Source organism: Convolutriloba macropyga, unplaced genomic scaffold (assembly GCF_964194025.1).
Source record: "Convolutriloba macropyga unplaced genomic scaffold, txConMacr16.3 SCAFFOLD_765, whole genome shotgun sequence".
Taxonomy (NCBI): Eukaryota; Metazoa; Xenacoelomorpha; order Acoela; family Convolutidae; genus Convolutriloba; species Convolutriloba macropyga.
In genome coordinates this window covers 3,865-26,356 of record NW_027450705.1, presented here as the reverse complement: position 1 = coordinate 26,356, position 22,492 = coordinate 3,865, and the positions used below count along the sequence as shown (strand labels likewise).

Below are 22,492 nucleotides of genomic sequence, written 5' to 3'. Positions count from 1 at the left end.
ATAACCACCTGGATGACGTCATCCGCACACCTGGTGAAAAAAAATTCACCTTTTTTTTTTCAAAAGGCATCAGATGCCTTCCTTGGATGTGGTAGCCGTTTCTAAGGCTCCCTCTCCGGAATCGAACCCTGATTCAACTTGGCGTGCAAAATGAGGTATATAACCACCTGGATGACGTCATCCGCACACCTGGTGAAAAAAAATTCACCTTTTTTTTCAAAAGGCATCAGATGCCTTCCTTGGATGTGGTAGCCGTTTCTAAGGCTCCCTCTCCGGAATCGAACCCTGATTCCCCGTTACCCGTCACAACCATGGTAGTCCGTTACACAACCATGGTAGTCCGTTACACTATATTTTGTAGACAAGTGAGACCAAAAAGTCCTAGTGAATTAAACTCTACTTGTATAGAAAATGTCCCAAGTCAGGTTTCGTTTCATTTAAACGAATCATTGACCAGCTGGAAAATCACTATACGAAAATTAGACAATACCAAAACACTAGTTTGTAGAAAAGGAGCGATAAAACAGTGTCTGATTATACTCTAATTTTATAGGAAAAATTCTAAATTAACTGTTTTCGTTTGAACAACCTCGTAGCCCAATTGAAACTGATTTCTATTTGACAATTTTCAATTTTCCTCCGAGCAAAAAATTTGGATCGAGTTAAAGTTGGGCATCGACATCTGGACTAGCTTATGTCGAGATTACCACTTAAGTTGAGCTGAGATCTTTCAATGGGCCATTTGAGTCGATTATGGAATTGTCTGGCTTATTATACACGACTGCTAAGATTTAAATTGAAAAAGGAAACCAATTTTGGCATACTTTAAATTTAACTTCCATTGGCTCGAACTAAGTGAGCGGCATAAAATATGAATGAGAGCAATTTTAATTACGAAATCAAGTGTAAAATTGTCACTCAAAAAGTCAAAAGGTCAGACAAGAAATCGATGAAGTATAAAATCGCTTTTCAAAAAAATGTAAAATAACCCAAATAATTAATAAATTGGCATGTATTTTTTTGGCAAATAAATCAATAAATTGGCAAATAAATCAACTGTTTTCGTTTGAACAACCTCGTAGCCCAATTGAAACTGATTTCTATTTGACAATTTTCAATTTTCCTCCGAGCAATAAATTTGGATCGAGTTAAAGTTGGGCAACGACATCTGGACTAGCTTATGTCGAGATGACCACTTAAGTTGAGCTGAGGTCTTTCAATGGGCCATTTTAGCTTATTATACACGACTGCTAAGATTTAAATTGAAAAAAAAAACCAAATTTGGCATACTTTAAATTTAACTTCCATTGGCTCGAATTACGAGAGCGGCTTAAAATATGAATGAGAGCAATTTTAATTACGAAATCAAGTGTAAAATTGTCACTCAAAAAGTCAAAAGGTCAGACAAGAAATCGATCAAGTATAAAATCACTTTTCAAAAAAATGTAATATAACCCAAATAATTAATAAATTTTCATGTATTTAATAAATAGCATGTATTTAATAATTAATAAATAGCCCGTGCACCCTCAGGTGCACGGGCTATTTTTACAATTATGTAAAAGAAAATAGCCCGTGCACGTGCCATATTACACAACACAGTTTGTAAGTGGGAGCATAAAAATCATCTGGGAGAACAAAATGGATGAAATTTAATTTCCGAGCCGGAAATGAACGTCGTATAGTGACTTTACACAAAATCCTTAACAGCTGAAATCGTTTCGGTTTTATTAACTTCTTTAATGAATGGAAAAAAGAACCGAGCGCAATCTTTTTGTGGATCGAGTAACAAAAACTCTAAAATAAGTCAGGCATCGTTTATTGGAACGAACACGCATCTGTAGGCTTGGAATAAAAATTCACTAGTCGTTTACGATCAAATAGTGTATTTTACAATCTGGACATGGGATCAGCATTGGTTGAGTTACAGATAATAAAATATAGGATTAGTGATACAGTACGTCTTCTCAATCGAAGTTGCACAGCTCTCCAAAACAAGCAACCCGCAAAACTATGGGAAAAAAAGAAACAATCATTTGGAGCTTACATTGAAGAATGAGGAAATTCTGCAGTAACTTTGCATGGCTTGATCCTTGACCCAAATTAAAAACTATTTTTGAAAAAATGTTTTGTTAATATGCAAATAAAAACAGGCAAAACTCGAATTTTTAAGCTGGACTAAAAATTTTTCTTGATAGATTTACTTATATATTAGAATTTTCATCTAAAGTTCGGTTTCATCTGAGAAAGTCCTCGACTATTTTCCAAACCACTATTTTAAAAAAAAAACGATTCCAAAAATGTCTCGAAGAGTATTTAGTGATTACGTACCTTTATTTTGTAGACATGTGAGATCATGAATTAAACTCTACTTGTATAGAAAATATTCTATGTCATATTATTCAGATTGTTTACAAATCGTTGACCAGCTTGAAAATCAGTATACGGAAATTAGACAGTACTAGTTTGTAGAAAAGGAGCGATAAAACACTGTCTTGCTTAGACAGTGTTTATATAGGAAATTTTCTATAGGAAATTTTCTAAAGGAGCGATAAAACACTGTCTTGCTTAGACAGTGTTTATATAGAAAATTTCTGTAGGAAATTTTCCAAATTAACTATTTTTATGTTTGAACAAGCTCGTAGACCAATGGAAACTGATTTTCAAATGACAATTTTCAATTTTCCCCCGAGTAGCAATAAATTTGGATCGAGCTAAACTTGGGCATCAATATCTGGTCTAGCTTAAGTTGAGATGACCACTTAATTTGAGCTGAGGTCTTTCAATTGCCCATTTGAGTAGAGTATGGTTTTGTCTAGCTTATTATACACGACTAGTAAAATTTAATTTGAAAAAACAGTTTCGGCATACTTTACATTTAACTTCAATTGGCTCGAATTAAGTGAGCGTCTTAAAGTGTGAATGAGAGCAATTTTAATAATTAAGAAATCAAGTGTAAAAATGTCAATCAAAAAGTCAAAACGTCAGACAGGAAACCGACGAAGTATAAAATCGGTTTTCAAAAAAAAAATGTGGTATGACCGAAATAATTAATAAATTGGCATGTACTTTTCTGTCCTCCCCTCAGGTGCACAGGCTATTTTTTTATATTTATGTGCACGTGTCATATAGCAAAACACAGCCCCTGCACGTGAGTAGTATCGTATATATACAGGAAGATCGGGGGGAGATCCTATGGAGATCTGTTCAGCAGAGGGGGATCCCTGATCCCTTAGGGGAGATCTTTTATGTCAGGAAAGTGGTAATTGCGCTACATATATTTGTCTGGTGGCTTATTGTTGGTATTGCGCTATTGGAAAGCCTTTCCAGTTTCAACTTTTCTTGCTGATTTGTGGCAAAACCTAGCAAAGTAGATTTGAATTAAAGCTGAAATTATACATTACAACATATAGAATAGAATTTTTATAGAAACTGTTATAGATAAGAGAATTGAACACGTACAAAAGCGTCAAATTGCATACAAAATAGCGCATTGTTTTGTTAATTAAGAGTCTGATTCTATCGCTTCATGATCAATAAACGGGTTATACACCGGACGTTCTTCTTCTATCTCATTTTCATCGGCAATTTCATCAGAATCAATATCAGACTCTGTGATTGCGGCGGTTCTTACGAAGCAGGGATCAGGAATTTCAGCGTTGTCAGTATTCATTTCAACTGTGGTTTCAATTTCCCTCTGGTTTTCAATTTCGTACAACTCTCCAGACGACCAGGAACTCAACGATTCATTATCGAAATTGTCGTCTTCGTCGAAAAAACGATCGTGGACAATATTTATGTGACCAAACGGTAGCGTATCGATCCCATTTTCAAGAATGTATCGTTTATCGTCGAAAGCACTGAGCGACACTTTATTAATGGTTACTGTATGGAGTTGGTGGCCGCTAGAAGCTATTCTATGGTTTTGCGTGCGGATGAAACGACCAGAGGAGAGAGTTTCTTTGAATCTGTCATGCGTCAGTTGTCGTTGTGCTAATTTTGTGACGCCTTTAGCTGAATTCTTTTCCCCGCCATCTAAATTAAAATTTTGAACATTAAGAACAGTCCCAACTAACAAGCTGTATATTGATACGTGTGATTGTGATGAAAACTAACTTCCCAATTGCAATTACTGAGTAGAGTTTTGGCTTGAGAGCACAAAATTCTTGAATAGGCACGCTGGCAAACTCGTCCTTAAACTTCAGGACGACATATTCGTTCACTTTGGAGAAGAGCGGTTGCTGTGGTGGATAATTAGAGAAGTCGAAATGTTGAAAAATATGAATTATTTTGGCGTATATCTTCATAAACGTTTTTTGTATTGATTCGATATAGCATTGAATCAGTATCCGAGTAGAGAACTTTGCAATCAAAATTTGGCTTCATCACTGTATAATGGAATTGGAACATGTGTAATTTGGCCAGATCAAGTACACATGCCCCTACAATAGTGGGTTTGTTCCAATAAATCCGTTTTTTTGCAGTTTTCATCGCAGCCATGCTCTCTCCAAAGATTTTGAACGATTTAAAACGAAAGTTTTGCGTTCTTTGTAGCACACTTTGAGCATTTCGAACAATAACGACTTGATCACGGTTCTTTTTCGACTCGCACGTTTTTCCGAACGCTGAATTATTCATACCCTTATAGAACTTTTTGCCAAAAGCAGTATTGCGGCAATCCGGAGACTGGTGTTTAGCTCCATGTAGGGTCGCATCCAGTTTGCTTGCTCAAACTTTAATACCCGATGAAGTTTTGTGATTTTGAGCCCCATTGAATTGTAGAACTGTGCAAGCCGATAATGTAGCGGGTAGCGGTTTTTAGGCAACAGCGTTTGGACGAGTTTTGGCCCAGATGACTTTTCAGGTAAGTGCATCTGTACTTTCAAATTTTTCTGGTAACCGCTCAGCCAAGAATGTTTGATTTTCAATTTGGATGGCGCCAGAGGGTGATCTTGATGAGCTTCATGAAATTCGGGCGGATAATCAATATCAACTTCAATTATGTATCCATGCTGTGCCGTTGACAAAATTTTGAGCACTTCCTCGAGCGTGATGTGTGCATCTAGCGCAAAATCCTTCGAGGGCAAATGATCGTTCTTTATTACGCCGCCGTAGAGGTTATTTGCGTCTAGCATCAACGCATATGTAGACGGCTTAGAAGCATCATAGTTCGGCAGATGGCAGTTGTTTGCTTGAAAGAGTCGTTGCTCATAGATTGAAGACACTCCTCCGCGCATCATGTTCTCTACAAGTTCAAGTTGTTCTCTCTCGGTTAGCAAATGCAGGTCGGGTTTGCACACCTTGAGGAACGCATCTCCGGATAAATTTGATGCTCCATAGTACTGTGCGCAATCTAAACCGTACGTGTCATAGCAGATATCTCTGAAAGCCTCAAAGACGCACGCCAAGAGCAAAGTGTCACAGGCTAGATAAAGGTCGTGGTAGTCGCCGATGTTCTGACAACCAAATTTTGAAAACACTGTTTGAGCATGATTGTAGTCGGTTTTGCTGATAGTGAATTCATCGCCATGCAATGTATTTTTCCATTCCGATAATGGAGGCAACACTTTTTCTGCAAACACTTGTTCTGATGTGATGTAGGAATAACAGTAAAAACCTTTTTGGCAGAGAAGTTGAAAATCGCTATTGGAGTAAGATTCATACTTAGAGCGTAGAATGTCAAAGCGATTGTCAGGTAGATCAGGTACCAAGGACTCGAGTGATTGGGGCATGAAGTTAAACGAGTCAATTAACCTTATGTATTCGAAGATGGGTACTTGTTGTCCGGCCTCAGACTCAAAATTCTTTATGAACACTCCGACAGAGAGTGATATATAGTTTTCGTCCGTAGAAAGTATAACTTCGAACTTCGTTTCCGGCTCACACTCTGCTAGTGCGAGACATATATGATGAATATCATACTTTTTGATATTATGACCAATCATTGGCGTAAAGTTAGATGTTCTGCGACGAGTGTTATAGAGTTGATGCAATCACCCTAGAAAATGACCATCGTAGTGACAATGGTCAAGAACAAGCTCAGCCTCATCGTTTATTTCGTTTTCACAGATCCAACATCTTGTGTTATTTTCACGCGCCGGAACAGGTCCTCGGTAGGGTCCGTAGAAAGCTCGTTTTCGGTTATAGATGTCCCGCGCCAGTACGTGCAAATATTTTACAAATTCGTTCATACAGTTGTCACCTCTTTTGATTTCAAAGTAGACAGGAGTTGCTTTACCGTGTTCTATGGCTGCTATAGCATAACCACAAGGTTCATGTTTTTCAATTGCAACTGTGTAGGAAGTAGAGGGTGAGGGTTGTGCTGTAGAGATTGGAACAAGATAAGATTCTGTGTCAAAGTATAGAACGATAGGAAGAAACCAGCGTGCTTTCCAGTTTCGGAACTGTAGGGAAGTGTTGCTTTCTTTTGGCATAACAATTTCTGCTGCTGCATGTTCACTGCATGTTTTAACATGGTTTTGATAAGTTTCTCTGTTTGTACACAAATGAAAACAATTTCGACAAATACGCTGCGCTGCACGGTGCGCTATACCTTTGAAGTATGCGACAAATCGTTCCAGACTCAAGATGAGAACGTAATGATGGGCATTCTCATCGTGGAGGAGAAGAAGGTCCATTGTGAAGGACTTGTTTGGCTTTTTGGAAACGTAGATCATCACTAAACGTGTTCCCTCGATTCTGTAAACAAAACAGATTCATGAATACCAATACAGTTTTAACATTTTGATTCGTTTAGCGGGAATATTTAATTTTTATTGATATTATTAAAGAAACACTTACCCGAAAACATTGACGCGAACGTCGTTGGCGTCCTCAAAGTATGGGACCCTGTTTATGGGCATGGGCATCTGATAGTCTCCAACCGGCTGTCGTTCCGCATTCTTGTACATATATGGATTCGTCTTTTCAGTTCCCGATCGACCTTCTGTCAGTAAATTGATTCGATTTTTGATGTGATACGCGGCAACGAAACAATACCCGAAGCAGTTGTGATCAAAATGGTTTCGTATGTTGAGCAATGAACGGCATCCGTTCAGGAAACCAGGTAGAGCTATATATCACGATGCATGCACGGGGGCAATTCTTCGTTCGAGAGTCCATCCAAGTACACTGTAGTCATTTCAGAGCTATCAAAGATTTCGATAGCTTGATCTTCGTTGTCATTTTCGTTTCTTTCTTTGTAGAGATCCAGGGACACAACAAACTGAACTTTTTTGGCTGCATTCGAAACTTCGCTGTTTATAAGGTCAGTTATGATGTCTCTATTGTTCAGCATGAACTCCATGAGATCTTGGTCGTCCTCCGTTCCATCAATAGTGAAAACTTGAAGTGCTCCTTGAAAGGCGGATTCTGTTGGTCTTCCGCTTGTTTCACTAGTTCTCGAGCGCAGTCCATGTTGATCTCTTATGTGTGTGGCAAAGCGATCAGCAGAATCAAAGCCAATGTAGCAGTAGAGACAACATTGTACTAACAAATTATGTCGGTTTCCGAAATGTCGTTCGAGAGTTCGTAGATCTCTTGTAGTGAAATCACAGTGCTCACAGCGGTACACTGGCACTCCAACTTCATCTGGATGCAAGTTCCTTTGGTAACGATTGCGGTTGGTGCGAAATGTGAATTTGGCGTTACAAAAATTGCACGAGAAACTCATAGTTGAATCAATTTGAAGATAAAATGGTTTTGAGTTCGAGCTAAACCAAACCTTCAACTCTCTAAAAATAACCAACGTCCTGATTGGTTGAATTTGAAAACATGTTCAAAACGAAATTTCTAGTGACAAAGTTTCTTTCCAATCAATTAACTAAAGGATTACACAAGAGTGAATAATATCATTGCCCAAGGTTCACAGCCCAATTAATTAAATTAGGAGATGGATGAGTCTTTAGAAACAACATTTTTTTATCCCATATAAGGACGTTTAGCATTTTATGCAATTTTAGTCCCTGCTTTATGCAAATTCCATCATTCACCAGTGAGGGCGTAGATCGTATTGTATGCAAATCCATTTGCATATATGATTGGTATTCTGGCCAAAGAGGGCTACAATCATGTCTTATGCAAAGTTGAATTAAAATGCAAATACCAATGTTTTGCCGTAATAGTCGGAGACATATGCGTAACTTCTATGCAATATATGTGTAATTACTATGCAATGACGTTTTTTAGCGAGCCTTATATGGTTAAATAGCTTTATTGGTGTTCTAGTGCAACTGAATATCTCTTTTTAGGGATAAAAAAGTTGATTATCACAGTTTTTTTAACCAAAAACATTGAAAAAAAAAATTTTTTGAAAATAAATTTAAATATTAGTATAACAAGTCTCATCAATGATTACTGGAGGTTGTAGCAGAATCAGTTGAGGGTTGAAAGATTTTAAAAAACTAAGAAAAAATGTTTTTAAAAATTGGAAAAAAAATTGATTTTTTTTGTTCTTTTTCGTAATTTTTAATGGAACGCATACTTGGCGAACAGCTAGCTTCATCATTCTAATGATCAAAGTTTCACAGTGTGAGATTTTATGAAGACCGGTTTTTACAGAAGTGTGAAAAAACCTCGGGAACACGATTTTTCAAAACATCTGGCAGCCACTTGTTTCTAATAGAAAACAGGTCTTTGCGAAAACCGTGTTCCCCGGGGTTTTTTGGCCAAGATCATCATAACCCTTTATTTCTGTTACAAGGTTGTAAGAAAAACTCATTCTGAGAATTTGTCAGCAAAACAACCACATCATCAATTTTTTTCAATTTTTCTGAAAAATTGACCTTTTTTTCAGAAAAAAAGTGTTTTTTCTCTAAAAATTTATATGAGGAATTTCAAAAGTAACACCTTCAAATTGTAGTAAAAAACATAGGGATAACATTGAAAAGTTAAAAATTTGCATGTTTTCAAGTTATCTGAAAGAAAAAAATTTTTTTCAAAATTTATAGTTTTCACAAAATTTTTGCTTTTTTACAAATAACTTTTTTTCTGTTACAGATATGAAAAAGTTTATGGGGACCAAAAATTTAGAGCGTGTTGTTTTACATCATATGAGATACTTCTTAGTAGTTTCTTCATCAGTCTTCCACTTGTAGGGTGATAAGTTAAAGACAAAATTATATGACTGAACATAGATTTTGTTCTCTGTGACCCGGAAATTGAGCTCCCCCAAAGTTTTTGTTACGAGTTTTATTGTAGAACACTTTGCGCTCAGCAAAATGTCCCCTTACAAAATTATCCAATTTTTTCGTTTTCAATGTTTTTTTTTGTTTTTGTTCAAAAATTTTCCAATTTTTCGAGCAATTTGTTCGAAAAATGGTTTGAAAATGGGCAAAGACACCACTTCTCAATAAAGTTGTTCAAGTCCTATTTTGTAGACGATATTGTGCTCTATAAAACCATGTTTATACATGTTTCTTCATTTAGCAAATATAGTCACTTTTACAGGTTTTCGAAAAAAAACTCAGTTTGTCTTTAGTCCTTCGAATTTTTTTTCTATTTTCAACACCAAACTAATAATATTAAATTTTTATTTTGTACACAAAAAATATTTAATCTCCTTTACAAAATCGAAACAATTTAATCATAGAAGTTGACTCAACATTTTTAAAAAACACAATTTTTGATTACTCCCATCACCAATTCTTCACACAATCAAACTGAGAGTTTAGGTTTCCTTTCAGAAATTCTAATCAAAGAGTTTTTCACAGGGTCTAATGGACCTTCTTTTTCTTGGCGCCAGGGTGACTTTTGGCGTCTCGGAGTTGTCGGGTGTTGTTGTTGTTGTTGCTGCAACCAAGCTTGAACCGGTCTCCAACATTGTTGTTGGTGTCGTCGAGCCAGACGGTGTTCTGAAGTCGGTCGCAGACAAATTCTGCATCAATTGACTTGCAGTTGGTAGTGAGCCAAAATTCCATGCAAGTTTCTCCTCTGTAACGGGGGAAAACAGAGACGGTGAGCTCTCCGGAGTCACAGTGGCACTAGGATCAGAAGTTGGCGTTGAAACACATCCTGGTGTTGGTGGTGGTGACTCGGGAGAATGTGGAAGGCCCCATAAATCGGCTATGTCATTGCAGGCCCGAACTACTCCCAACTGGTTTTCGAAAAAGGGCACGCAGTAACAATCGTATTTGTATAGAATATTTCGAGTTTCATTTGGCAGTGTCACAATGTCATACGGGTAAAGAGGATGTGTTAACGACAAAGGTGGAACGAACCCGCCTGAAGTGATAAAGGTTCGACCGCAATCTTCACTCTCCTTTTTGTCCGGCAAGGTTGCAATGAAGTTAATGAAGATTTTGGTTATCTTAAAGTGTTCAAGCGTTGTCCAATTCTACTTCTTTTGGTCGCTCAGGATATGGAAAGACATTTTCTGTGTTTGAAAAATTTTGAAGAGATAATAATGTTTTAAAGAATTTTGGAATGCTTTGAAGAGAAGATAAGCAAATTGAATGTTTTTGATAATTGAACAAGAAAAAGTTGTGAAAAAATTTTTTAGCGCAAGAATTTTTATTCACAAAATTTGACTTCTGCTCAGACAGTAGACTTTCAACAAAGTTAAAGAGTTGCTGTTTCGAAACCGAAATGAATTAAAAAGTAGCGGGAAATTTACCCCTATGTAGTTTATGTGAGTTAACAATGCGAGTCCAGTGGCAGTTCTCTTATCTGCCCCCGGCACACCCAAAGGCCAACTATTTTGGCCCGGAATTTTGATTGAAAACATATGTGCTTTACTACTTTGTCTATAACAGAATTAGGCACACGCCTTAAAACTGCACATGTATTTACAAAATTGAATTGAACGCCAGGTGTTTTTCATTAATTTGGACCAAGTTGGATAAGTAGACCACACACGTGTAACCCACGCATGCCGCGCGCCTGAGGTGGGGAGCACGTTGCTTGTAATGGAAACCACACTTTGGTTCCTTGTTACGAGGGAATTATCACAACTAACACGTATTATTCCCCTCTTATCAGTCAGTTTCTTTGAAACTCATGGTGTTAGGGACTATTACCAGTGTGTATTTGTGTGTGTGTGTGTGTGTGTGTGTGTGTGGGGGGGTTATCAAGGCAATGCCAAGAAATACCTCGTGTTGATCTAAATATAACTCCGCGATATATAAATTATATGGGAAATACACGGGCCTCTGAAGACATGTGATATATGTAAATCACTTGAAACACCCTTATCAGTACCGTTTTGGAATGAATAGTGAACATTTGAAAAAATTTAACCTTTCGCTAACAGTTGACTACGTTCTACAACAAACACTTCCAAGCTAATTTGGTACAAATGCCTTTCACTTCAAGGAAAGACAAAGAGTACGGTGATTGCTATTTCGATATATCCAAAACAGAAAAGAGATTGATCACAGCTACTCTCAAAACCTATGAAAACACTGGGACGTATGTCTTTTTGAAACTATTTAAGTGAAAAGACAATGAATACGAATTTGAACAGAGAATATCCCTTACAACAGAAGAATTTGACAAACTTATGAAAAAGTGGCAGGATACGAAACTCGGTGCCAGAGTCAGAAGGGAAAAAAGATACTTCGGTTGCTAAAAAATCGGTGGCTAAAAAACCTAACCTAGCAGAAAAAAATTCTGGATACGAATCAGCGTCCTCATCCTCGGCTGCTTCCACAGATTAATCATAATGGTTGAAGCAATGTTTGAACGATCGCCGGGTTACTTCAAACAATTTCAGAAGGCGTTCAAATTTTCAGTTTGCGATGAAAAACCGGAGTTGAATGGTGTAAAAAATTATGCTGTGTGTGTTCATTTTGAAAACCCCTTTTGCACTTTGAAAACTAACCATTACCATGTTTTGGTGGATACATCAGAGGTGACAAAGTCTTCAAACAAATCAAAGTTTACAAAAAGCTATACAGTGCCTTGTCTCTACACGACATTCAAGATTTTGTTTGCCAATTCAAATACCCTCAAGCTGAATGGAGAAATTTTTCAAAAGCTTGTTTTGGCGGTTGAGTACAACAAAAATTTGAGCATAGACTCCCACTCAATTCAGAAACTGTTGCCAAACTTCTCTAACGTAGCTGCTAATCAAAAGCTCAACAACAGCAGCAATGTGACGTTGAATGAAGACAATCAACGACGACTACAGCAAGGAAGCAGCGTACAGTTTCAAATCCATTAAACAACATTGCAAAATTGTATTACAAGGTCCAATAACCAACAAACTCAAACTGATAGCTTTGCAAGTGAATCTCTAAAGAGATTTCACAATATCTTGTCTGGGCCACACTCAGGTGCTTTCTGCCAAATAATGGACATTTTTTTGAGCGGATATTGTAATTTGCTTGTTGATACTGATGTTTTGTTTGTACGCATAGTGTTTGAAGATAAAATAAAATTTTGAAAAAAAAACTTTATTCAACTAAGCAGAGTTTTAGTAGAGTTAGTTAGAGCATCATAAGAAGCGCAAATCGAGTCAAATCAACATCACTCATATTTATAATTTCTGTGTTGTTATAAATGTAATGAGCAACAAAAATACAAAATTAGCCACACAAAATAGAGATTTGTGTTTGTATAGGTTGATTTCTAAGCAATTCATACACGTTTTGAATATCAAGAGCAGCGGAGGCCAGTCTGTTGTACAAACATTTGTATGATGTTAATTTCTGTCCAAGCGGAACAGCGAGAATGTAATTGCCATTCTTCCTACACAAAAGTGTCCAATGTGTTCCAATAGAATCAGAGCTGGATACATTCACAATAATGAATCTGTTCTGTGACAATTTCAAGTGAAAATTATCAGCTGCAAAGACACCACAAAATTTGTACTTTAGAAGTTTACATGCTTGAGTCAGGCTGTTTATTTCGTCTTCATCCATTAGTTTGTCAGAAAATGATTTTTCGAAACTTTCCGAGCCGAATCGATGAAAATAGTACTCGCTTTCTCACCAATAATGAAAATTTCTATATTACTTGGCAAGGCAACTGAAAACTTGAGTTCTATTGAAATTGAACAATTGGTGAGTTCAGGGTGAATAAAATCATGCGACGCCTGCTGAGTGCTTGTGAAATCAAACACCATAATAAAATGGCCCGGGTACTCAGACAATTTAATTCCATGACCATTGTCAATATAGGCTAAGTCTGACATTGTGTTGAAATATAAGCGTTCGTCATCAGTTGTATTTATTGGACTGTCAGCAACAGGAAGTCCATTTCGGTAAATACAAATCTGCTCCAGATTGAATTTACGAAAGTGGAAAGGATTGATTTGTTTGCTTCCTAAAAACGCTTCATTTGTGTTAAGTCATATAGCTAGACGTCGAATTGGCTCCCTGCTGAAAACATCTTCTTGTTTCCAGCTTTGCAGGCCAGTAGAAGCAAGAAACGTTTTAGTTATGGTCTCCAAATACGGATAGGACGCTGGACTTGATAGTAAAGTTTTTTCAATTGCAGAAATCACGTCATCGTTCAACGTCATTTTTCTCACATACAAATTAGCTTCTCTAATTTTTACTTTGTAGGATTTTGCAGCATCGTCGGAAATTGTTACAAAATCATCTATTGATCGTCGAAAAGAAATTCGCAGCGTCACACCACTCAAAAGATGTCGATCGCAAGTAAAAAAAATCTACAGCTACTTTTCCATAAAAAGAACATTCGGCAGATTGTCTAACCAAAGCTTTTCGTCTGTTAACTTCAGCTGCCAGAATTGCCCCGGGGTTCTCTTCGTATGAATAACATTGACATGCCAACCAAGTTGCTTTAGCATCTTTGTTATGAGAAAATTCAGTTTGTGAGCATAATTTCCATTTGCATTTGAAATTTTTAATCCGATACTGTACAGTCAGAAAAGAGCAAATGCAAAACATTATCGCAAAAGTAAGGGGCGTCTGTTTTGGTGACGTCTGCTGCAGCTCCAGCGTCATATTTCAAATCGGCTTCAAAACCTTGAACTATCTTGCATTTGATTTCCAGGAAAATTTTTTGTAGGTCAAAAAAATTATTTCTGTCTCCAGCCACCTCAAATTCGAGCATGGGTCCGTTAGGGCTGTACACTGGCCCTGCTTTTTGACAAAAACTACCATCAAAAGTTACAAGAAGCGCTGGTTTTTCAAACAAATCCAGGGAACTATGTGTTGCCTCTGTTGGCAACATTTTACCGATCATCTTTAACTCTAGCGAAGAAATCCGACCGACTTCTTTTTGGCTGTTTATTTTTTGAAATGACTGTCTTTCTCATATTAGTACTTTTTCTAGCTTTTGAGCCAGATTGTTTAGACTCTCCAATTCATTCGGTTTTGTCGTCTCATTCGCAGTGCTAATGAGCTTCCTGTTTGCTTTTTAACTGTATTCGAAATAGTGTTTTTCAACGCCTGCTTTGCGGATTTTTTTTTGCTGACAACATCCACTAACTCTGGCACACTTTGTAAGAGAAGTTCTTTTCCGACACGTTTTGCTGCGGGTAGAATGAATTTTCGTGCACGCGGTAAGGCGATTCAACCTATGCCACTTGCTAAAGCTCCAAAGCCACTTCCTCTTTGTCTATAGTGTCCAGAAATATAAGGCAACGAAGATGCTTGATTGGTATAGTACAATTCCATTGTTTTAATCACCCAATTTTTTGAACTTTAACGTCTATATTACTTTACCGGTCCCTGAAAAGGGGACTAATTGACCTGTTTCGGTACGTAACTCTATGGAAATTGATTGAATCGTATTTGAAAGTAGGTTTTTATAGTCCAAATTTGAAAAAAACTATTCTATGTGTTGGTTCAAGTTCACACACGCTACCGTTTTTCAGACGTTGTTTTGAATCAATGACACGTAATAAAGGCGCCTTAGCATCACCAACATATTGATACTCGATAATGTTTATGTAAATGAATATTAAATGCTTTCCCGCGCACAGATCAGCAGGGAATTCTCCATAATAAGCTTTTGTCTCATCGCTCTTCATTAATTTATTTGATGTAGCTGTATTCATTTTGTACCCAATATGTACACCATGTTTATCTGGAATTCCTGTAAAACCCACAATACTGGGTATTTCTTCACTAGGAAAAGTGATTCCCTCATTTTTACCAAAAAGTATTTCGTATTTTCCAGTACTCTTGATTTCACGAAACGAAAAATTAGGTAGTCCAACTGTTCGCTTGATAGTAAATAAAAGTTGAGCAACAGTGTCAAAGTTTCCAGTCATGAAAGAGAATTTTTCTTCACTGTAAGGTCGAGAAATGACATTTGCATCAGATGAGATGATGTGAGTCCTCGTAACCCTTAAGACTATATGCTATCAAACCTCAATTCACCACATGCTGAATTTTGGTCGGAAAAATAATTTCGCTTAGAGCTACCCTCCAGTCGCCAGATAGTTGAATTTCATCGTTGAAAAAATTTCTGATCGAAGCTAGTGTGTTTTGATCAAAGATCTCCATCAAAGCGCTAGAAATAACATGTACCGTAAACTCGTCTTCGAATCGTTTACTTCCCATTTTTTAGAGGAGACTCTCGTACTAGTTGAAGTTCGGGTTGATAGAATTTACCCTGGATAATTTCTTTATCCGCATCAATAAGAGAATACGTGGGAGGTTGCAATGTCGGGATAGATGCGATTTCAAATATCTCGTCAGTAAACGACTGTTTGTAGCCCTTCCCGAAAGTCTCCTCTTTATTCACTATGCGCACAAAATCAACAATATAGAATTTGGGTTTTTGAGAATTTGTTGTATTTGCAGTGAAGGACACAAGCCTTGGAACGTCTTTTTTCGTGACTTTGTTCGGAGCGAGCTTTATCGTTCGATTTACTCTAGAATTGATTGTTTTAACAAACGCATCCAATTTGTCTAGATATGAATAAGTCCATTTTTCTTCTAAATATCTTTAGATTATATTTTTCAAAGAGCGTATATTTCTTTCCGCAAAAGCAGACTTTTTCTCACTGAACGTACTGTATAAATGAATTCCGCGTTCAGTGCATAGGGCTTTGAAGGCACCTAGGAACTCTGTACCATCATCAACCCAAACTTTCTCAGGTTGTCTATGCTTGATCATTTTTTTGAAGACCTGTGCTGTCTCTGTGGCATATTTTGTTTTCAGTGGCTCAACCCTGAGATATCTTGACAAACAGTCAACAGCCACAAGCAGATATTTTACATCACCGTTGTATTTTGCAAGTTTATCAACATATGCTAGATCTACGGACCAGATCTCATTTATGACGTTAACAACAATTTTAAGCCTTGGAAACCTGAGGCGACGTGAACGGTATTTGTTGAAAGATGGTTTCGTTTCCAGATACATTTTAATTTTCTACATTGATAATTTACTCAAATTTTGCAATCTCTTTGCGCTTCCAAACGACGCAGGACCGTTTACATAGAGCTTGTCAAGTTTCCGCACATCGTCAATAGATATCCCAGTCGTTTCTACGCGCCTCTTCCGCTGTTTTCTCTTTACTTTCATGGACTCTTGGCATTGCATGTTTTTCCGTTGGTTCAGATCGTCTTCCTTCTTGCTCTTTTTTTGTTTTTTGCTTCGGTTGTTTGGATGCAGTTTCCTTTTCATCTTCACTGTAAAACTGATCTACAACTCTATTTGCGTGAGTATTATAAACCAAGTCAGCTGATATATCAAGTTCACTCAAGATTTTGGAAAACTTTGACAAGTCAATTTTTTTGTGGGTTGTTGTAAATTGTACAAAAAGCTTGCTAAATCTAATCCTTGAGGCTCATCATTAATGTGCAGAATGTTAGTCTCTTCACTAATAGAAACATTATTTGAATTGAAAATTTTATTTAGGATAATTGCAGCTCTTTTGGTTTTGTTTTCATCCACTAGTTTCAGTTCTAGCATTATCTGTAGGAGTGTTAACTGAGTTGCTTTTTGCTGATACAATGGATTATCAAATATTTCTTCCTTGGTTGGGTTTTTTGAAATGAACATTCTTTTAGGGATCAAAACAAACTCTTCTGCATGCATTATTCTGCCTTCAAGTAAATATAGCACGAAAATCCCAACGCTTGAATGAGTTCTGGTTTTTGGCTAAAATGTTTCGCTTTTTCTCCAACCTTGTTTTCTTTGATAATAATTGTTGAAATGATTTCTCCTGATTTTTAAGTAACTGCTTGTTCACTGGAACGTTGCCATTGATCACATTGAGCAAACACTCACAGAGAAAGTTTATAAAGCTATTTGGTGCTTGTTTGAGGAACTTTCTGAAATTGCTCTCGGGCAGCTCGAGCATTTGCTTTAGCATACATAACTCTTTCTCTCTCATCTGTCAAAGTAGTGATAACCGCTTTGGAGGACGGTAGATAAAAAATTGTTGGACCTGGTTGTACAATATTTGAACAATAACGCAAGGAGTCTGATGTTTTTGGATCTAAGTCAATGAGTAAGTGTCCAAAAGGTTGTTTTGTTGCAAGTTCATAGCTTTCCTTCAAAAAAATTTGTATTGTTCAACTGTTTTCCGACTTAGGTGATCTGCTGTATGTCTCTAGGTGATTTGAACAAAATGATATGGGTTGTGTTCAGATCAATCGTTCGCGACCATTTACTCTGTTGAAATAAGTTATGCTTAACATAAATCACACTAATAATTCTATGGCGTCCCGCAGTTGCAAGTTTTGAAAATTCTTTGACATTGAAAATTTCTTCACACGAATCGTCAAACACAGGCAGACAATTTTCCAGCTGAGAAATGAATTCGAATCCAGAAAACTTAGTGAAAAAATGTTCACTTTACCCTCTATTGTGCTGAACTTTGGCTGCTCGTGTTGATAGAAGTAGTAGATAGAAGTAATAAAGGTTGGATAAAAAGTGTTTCTCAATAACATTTGGAATATAAGTTCTGTTTTTCCACAACACGAAGGACCAAAAACAGCCATAAGAAGCCTATCGCTAGTGGATATTATTTTGTTCATAGCTTTGGATTTGGAAGAGCGTAGCCAACTGTGCACGAAAGCAATGAAAACCAAAATGTTGATTCCTCATAATCAAGTTAGGAAAACACAAGCTTGGTTAAAGAAACTACGATAAGAAAAAGTATTATCAAAATTTGAGTAAAATAGACGACTTCGGAACGTGGTAGCCGAGAATTAAAAAACTTCCACGAACGCCTCTCTTGATTTTCCTCATCAAAAACTAAAGCATTCAAACCCCCTACATTAGCGGAGTCTATCTGGTCTTCTTTAACACTCATTTGAAAATAAGTAATTTGCAAAAATGAATTTACACTCAGTTTTTTAGTTTAAATTGCAATTTTGTTAGTCTCTCTTTCAATCCAAAAGAATTCATAAGTAGTATATCTAGAGTCTTTGTCGTCTTTTTTGTAAGTCACTTTATAGTTTGCCTGCATTCCGTAACCACTTCCATAGTAGACAATAGACTCTACGTTGCCTTCACTGACTAACATTTTAATTTCATCAGAGAGATTGTCATCGTCCAGAGGTACTTGAACTGGTGCTGGCCACATGGGCGTAGGTAAAGCGGTTAGTTTCAGTTTTCTCATTTTCTGTTGTAACGACATGATACATTTGAAAATATTCAAGTAATGAAAGATTTTTCTTCAGCGTCTCAATTTCTTTAGTGTTGCAGAGAATCTGTTGTTTTCGCAGAATATTCTGTCCCCGTGATTCTATTTTCTCTTCTTTTAAAAAAGTCAATGTCAACTGATTATCATTCGTTATGTAACTGCATACTGTCAAACTTGGAGATAAATTCACTTGAAGAACTGACGGAGCTGCCTTCTCCACTCGACGGCTCATTGGATGGCAGAGAGATCCAATAGAAATACAGCTGTGCTTTCCTTTTAGCACAATGTTTCCTCTTTTGCTTTTCCGGTAGGTAGAAAGAGTGCAGAGCACAAGTAATATTATCAATTGGCGATTCAATATCTTCAACTTTCGGACATAGAAGAGTTTCCAAATCTATTAACGCTTTCTGCAAGAGAGTTTGGAGTGATTCTGTTGTCTCTTTCCCTTTGGTATAAAATTTCCCTAACGGAAACCGAAGTTTAATGGCGAGAAAAATTTGTGATAGAAACCAATAAGGATAAGTACCGCTGTTCCAAGACAAACCATGTAAAAATTTAGTAACCCACTTATGACATCTCCTGTCACTAGCGGAAAGTGAGTTGTAGGAAACTGGCGGAAGAAAAAGAATTGTGTCCGAATAATTATTTGAACAAAGCGATAACTCTTTTATTATAAAACCAGTTTTCTTGTAACGAAAACCTTCAAAATCCAATATCACTATTTCTTGTTTCAGCATTCCAACAAAGTGAACAAATTGTTTTTGAACGTCTTCACAAACAAACAAAAAGCCAATCCCGTGATGTGACCCAAATACTCGTTCGTAATTGGACAAATTAACACATAGGAGTATCCAGGGCCTTTACGACTGTACTCTGCTATAAAACCCGATGCATCGTGGAGTATTGCATGAAGTCGAAGTATTTTGAACGATTTGAAGTAGTTGTCCAGCGACGAATTATCAATTCCAATTAGACCTCCATACGGTCTCAGCTTCAATGTCGCCTCCAAATCAATATCAGGATCAAGATATTGGCAAGCAGCTAGAAAATACAGAAACCTTTCACCGTACTTTGGATAATTGTTCTTTATCTCCAGGTAAATTTCATGAATACTTTTTAGATCAATGGTTGCTATCGTTTTGGCCATCCTTTTCTACAAATATTATTCTGGCAAAATTAACCTTAATCGTACCTCCTAGGATTGACCACTTGAGCTCCCAACAAAAGTATATTCACACAAATACATGTAGAGAAAATACCGCTAACATGAAGGATCTTCCCTCACACTCGCGAAACATATATACCAACAATAAGCCACCAGACAGATACATGTAGCGCAATTACCACTTTCTTAACATAAAAGATCTCCCCTAAGGTGTCAGTGATCCCCCTCTGCCGAAAGGATCTCGAAGGATCTCCCCTAAGGGATCAGTGATCCCCCTCTGCAGAACGGATCTCCAAGGGTTCCCCCCCCCCCGATCTTCCATTATATATACAACACTACTCACGTGTCACATAACAAAACACAGTGTGTAAGTGTGAGAATAAAAATCACCTGGGGGAACAAAATTTCATAAATTAACTTACAAGCCGGAAACGAACTTCGTATAGTGATTTTACACAAAACTCTTAACTGCAGAAATCTTCTCGGTTTAATTGCGATTGTTACTTCAAAGTTGTTTGTCTCACAATTGAGGGGATAATTTAACCTCATGATACAATGTGATAGTTTCAAATCAATTTACCACGGGCCACTGAGGCAGGGTCAAAATTATTAATAGTACCAACGTTAACAAAACCCCTTAATTAAAGCTTAAAACCGGGGAGAAAAAACAGGGTATTAAACAAACAAGGTTGAAAAAGCGAGCGGCTCCAGATCTGTTAGGATATTATGTTATGCAGCTCGCTTTTGTAGCTGTATATGATCTATAATCTTACCGTTTCATTATCATTTCAGTTTATGACCAATTGGTAGTATTTTTTTGCAATACCAAATAGAACAAGGTTCGCTGCAGATCACACAAAACGGAATCTCCTTATATATTTCATTTCAATCCCAAAATGAGCCAAATCGGAGACAAAGATAAATGTCTAAGACCTGGTTATGCAAAAAAATATTAAAAAATTAACTTAAAGTGGCTCTAAGATACAGTAACAAGTAAATTATTGCTCAAGAATAATTTTCAATACAAGAAACAGTAACAATGCACTTATCGGTAATCTTTATTGGACAAGACACAGAATCACGTTATCCTTGTAATAGTTTTTCATTTTATCAGTTTTTCAGAGTTATAGAGATTAAGTCGTTTTCTGCGGCTGTTGTTATTGAGCGCTTCTTTTGTTGCTGTTGTTGCACCTTTTTTTCCACGTGAATGTAGCTGCAACAACAAAAATTGGAATTATATCAAATACTACGAGCAAACAAACAAACAATTGAAATAAAAAAGTTTCGCTTCTGTTTTTTTGCAGCTAATGTCAATTTTTTCCCACCTACGTAACCTACTCAAGCTCACTTCTGATATCAATGCCCTGAATTTCTTTTGGAAAAAGTCGTTGTCTCACTTAGCAGTATTGAAGCGAGCTGCTAGCTATAAAACAGGCCTCCTGTAAAATCTTTCCTTAAATACAATCGCTGCTGAATGAATTGCTATCCATCAGAAGCCACAAAAGTTTCTTTAGCGCTCTCATCAAATAACAATTCAAGATCACATTGTTTCAATTTACGGTTGGATTTGCATTTGCATTCTTGCGGATTGTTGAAAGTTGGCAGATGCTTCTTCTGAATCTGTCTCAGATGAGATCGAAGAAAGCTTGTGCTTGTGCAAAGAACTTTCGATAATCAAAAAACTTTTCAGTTCATGGTATATTTGGTAGACAAACATTTTTGCTACAAATTAGAAAGCATTTTGTTTCCGATGATGGGATCCCAGTTCTTAACATCACAACTGACAGGTGGTAGTTTTGGTCGTTCATCTAGCATTCAAAATGTGCTCCGCAACACACATTGCGATTGAAACTTCATCTTTCGGTTCACCTCAATCGGTTCAACACTGCATACTTTGTTTTCCTGCAACTTCCTTCCAATGACTCCCAGAATCCTCCAAAATGAACTAAATGAACTTCGATCTGATGCCTTGTTGAACAAGGTTTTCCTCAATTTTGTCAAGCGCCACGCTACAAATACTTTTTGAACGCGCGTTCTGAATCGATTTTTCGTTAACGCACCCTTCTTTATTTTTTGCTGTAAAGGGGCAGAAGTAGTGGCCTCCAGCACTTGCAAAAGCTGTTGAAGCAACCAGCTTTTCTTTAGGTACCTCGGCCATCACTGGAGCCATTTTTTGTGCTCCGCTTCTTCGGCGCTTGATAAATTTTTTTGTTGTTTAGCGTTTGTCATTTCTCACATCGATAATGCAGAATTGCTATTTAACAATGTTTCTCACATGTTCAGTCACCTAATGAGAATGGTTCTTGTGCCTGCAACAAAAGAATAATTCAACAGCGTGATGCTTCAATTGTAACAATTTTGGGCACTTTGTATTCAATTCTTTTGCTGTTTTGCCTTTGAGACAAAAAATTCGCTTTGTCAATGAGGGCTAATAGCTGTAAAACCTTGCTGCCTGTTGGAACGTCCAATTCAACCGTGAGACTTTTCAAACCTTCTACAAACAGCTCTGGTAGCAGTAGCTGGACAATGCCTGTCTTTGCCTTTTCTATTTGTTATATGATAATTGATTTTATTTTCAATGCCCGTCTTGTTGTTTTCAATGCTCGTTGCATTTACACTATTTTTTAAACAGAAGATTGGATTTGCTAAATCGTTCCATCTGAACGATGGATTTCTTTTCTTTGTTCTGCGTTAAGGGGACTAATGCATGTATGTTTTCTTCATCAGAGGCAACAAATAAGGTCGAGTTTCTCACGCGATTCACTTCCTGGTTGCTTCAACCCCGCTGGCCTAGTTAACTAGTCGGCTGC

At 37.1% G+C, this 22,492-nt stretch overlaps 1 non-coding gene across 1 annotated transcript; it reads right to left on the bottom strand.

Moving 5' to 3' along the window:
* Positions 1 to 231: 231 nt before the first annotated feature.
* Positions 232 to 447, bottom strand: LOC142356088 (small subunit ribosomal RNA). The gene has a single exon (XR_012761360.1). It is a non-coding gene; the product is annotated as a small subunit ribosomal RNA (ribosomal RNA).
* Positions 448 to 22,492: the final 22,045 nt, after the last annotated feature.